Here is a 2,553-nt window from a genome sequence, read left to right as displayed (position 1 = left end):
AGACTAGACTATAGACTAGACTATAGACTAGACTATAGACTAGACTATAGACTAGACTATAGACTAGACTTTAGACTAGACTATAGACTAGACTATGGACTAGACTATTAACTACGCTATAGGCTACAGACTTAAGTGTTTAACTATATTTAAATTATTTGAGTGACAACTAAATCAAATTGTTTTAAATGCCGAATAAAATCCATATTTTATTTAATAAAATTTCTGCTTCATTCTCAACAATCTACATAAATATCCCGCTGAGATTTCTATTTGTCTAAACTACAGTAATTCCGTTACATTTCCTTTTTGTAAAAAGAAAAAAAAAGGATTGATAATGCCTGACATGTCTATCAATACAATTGTTATTATTTATGCTAAACGTTAAGAATTTCTTACGTATGCATAGCTATAGAAAAATAAGAAAAATGCTTTAATCAAATATTTCTCGGGGAATATTATATTACGAAATTTTTTCTATATTTTCTATGAATATCTAATGTAAATAAGTATTTACAAGTATTTCTTTTAACACAACATTTTAAAGCATGATTTAAGGCTGTTGTTGGTAAAAAAAACCTAAATTCTTGGGTATATGTGTAGGCAGGGGGTTTGGTGAGGTAAAATTTCTGAAATAAATATTTATTTTTATAATAAATATTTAAAATAAATATTTGTCTAACAAGTGAAGAGAAAGGTTTTTTTTTGAAAAGGTAAAATTTTCATATACTGATATAAATATGTATGTATGTGTTTACAGCCTAAAGTTATGCTGTTAGAAAATATATGTGGCTGAAGAAATAAGTAGGCAATGTTTATTTTTAAGATTTAATTTTTTAAAGTAGACTTTGTATTCATTATTTTAAATATGATGAGTTTACAAAGATTTTCTTTTAAATTTTTTATTGTGTTTTTAATTTTTTCATAAAAATATAATTTTGTAAGCAAAAGTTTTTTAAATAAAAATAAAATATAATAAATTATTTTTAAACTTTAAAAAAACGTCAAACATTCTTAAAAATGATTTAAGGATGTCAAATTTATCAATAAAGAAAAGGGATAAAATATTGGGCGATATTTATGACTATGGCATGTATATAAGACACAGATGTAAGATTTGAACGATATGTATTTATTTCATCTTAAGATTCTAATATTGTGCGCTTTAAATCAATCGCCTGTCTTGATTTTTTTTTTTTGACAAAACTTTCAAATTTATTGTGAAAAGCATTTCCTTTTTATGTGTGCAGAATTTTTGAGTGACATTTGTAAAACTATAAATTTATAGACTTCAAAATGTTCACAGGCTTTTTAAACAAACAATCAAATGAACGAAGAATCCCTCAATTTACAATGACGTGACATGACAACTTGGCCAACAAGAGAAATGAAATACAAACAAACATATTCTTCTTACAAGATACATCCTATTTAATATTCATTTCAAAATATGACACATTTTTGTTTTGTTCTTCTTATTATTGTTTGCTCTAAAAACACATTAACAAACAAATTGCCTTAAAAATAGATGATATATTGAAAATTAAAATGGTGTAAATGACAAGTCTTGCAATTTGACTGACAAGATAAGATTGAAACGAATGAATGATAGGCAAAACAATTTTAAACAAATTTTTAGGAAAGAAAATTAGAAAACTACTTTTTTAAAAATTTTTGAAACCTATGAGTTTATAGTTAGTCATCCGTATCTTGCTTAATTCTAATTGCATTAAATTTGTTTCTTAACTAAAGTTCCAACGCAATTAGTTCCCTACTTTTTATATGTACATGTTATACATATATGTATATCAATTAATAATATGAATTATTAGTTATGATCTTGTTATAGCCATAACCTTTTAGGCAGGCAAGCAATCATATTATGTAGTAATTTATTACCGAAAACCATTATAATTAAGCTGAAGTGTTGCTATTCTTATTTTCGTTATATTTTTTTCCACTATAATAAATTGTTATTTCACCTTTATTATACAAAAATACGAGGTTAGTTTAACAAGTCTATTTAAAGTTCTTACCAAATTTGTAAGGAAGGATATTAATAGTAGCTCAAAATTATTATATAGCCAAGGTTGTGTAAGGCCACCTATTTCAACTATTTTTAATAAGATTCGTCTCTGCGCATAAAAACACTTTTTATCCAAATTTGATTAAAATATGTCCAAATTACAAATATTTTCAAATGCGCACAAAGACTATAGACCAGACTTTAGAATAGGCTATAGACTATACTATAGACTACGCTACTATAGACCAGATTATAGACTATAGACTACACTATAGTCTATACTGTAGACTAGACTATAGACTAAACTATAGACTAGACTATAGACTAGACTATAGACTATACTATAGACCAGATTATAGACTATAGACTAGACTATAGACTAGACTATAGACTAGACTATAGACTACACTATAGACTATACTGTAGACTAGACTATAGACTAAACTATAGACTAGACTATAGACTAGACTATAGACTAGACTATAGACTAGACTATAGACTAGACTATAGACTAGACTATAGACTAG

Source organism: Lucilia cuprina, chromosome 5, assembly GCF_022045245.1.
Source record: "Lucilia cuprina isolate Lc7/37 chromosome 5, ASM2204524v1, whole genome shotgun sequence".
NCBI classification, from domain to species: Eukaryota; Metazoa; Arthropoda; class Insecta; order Diptera; family Calliphoridae; genus Lucilia; species Lucilia cuprina.
This window is presented reverse-complemented; position numbering follows the sequence as displayed.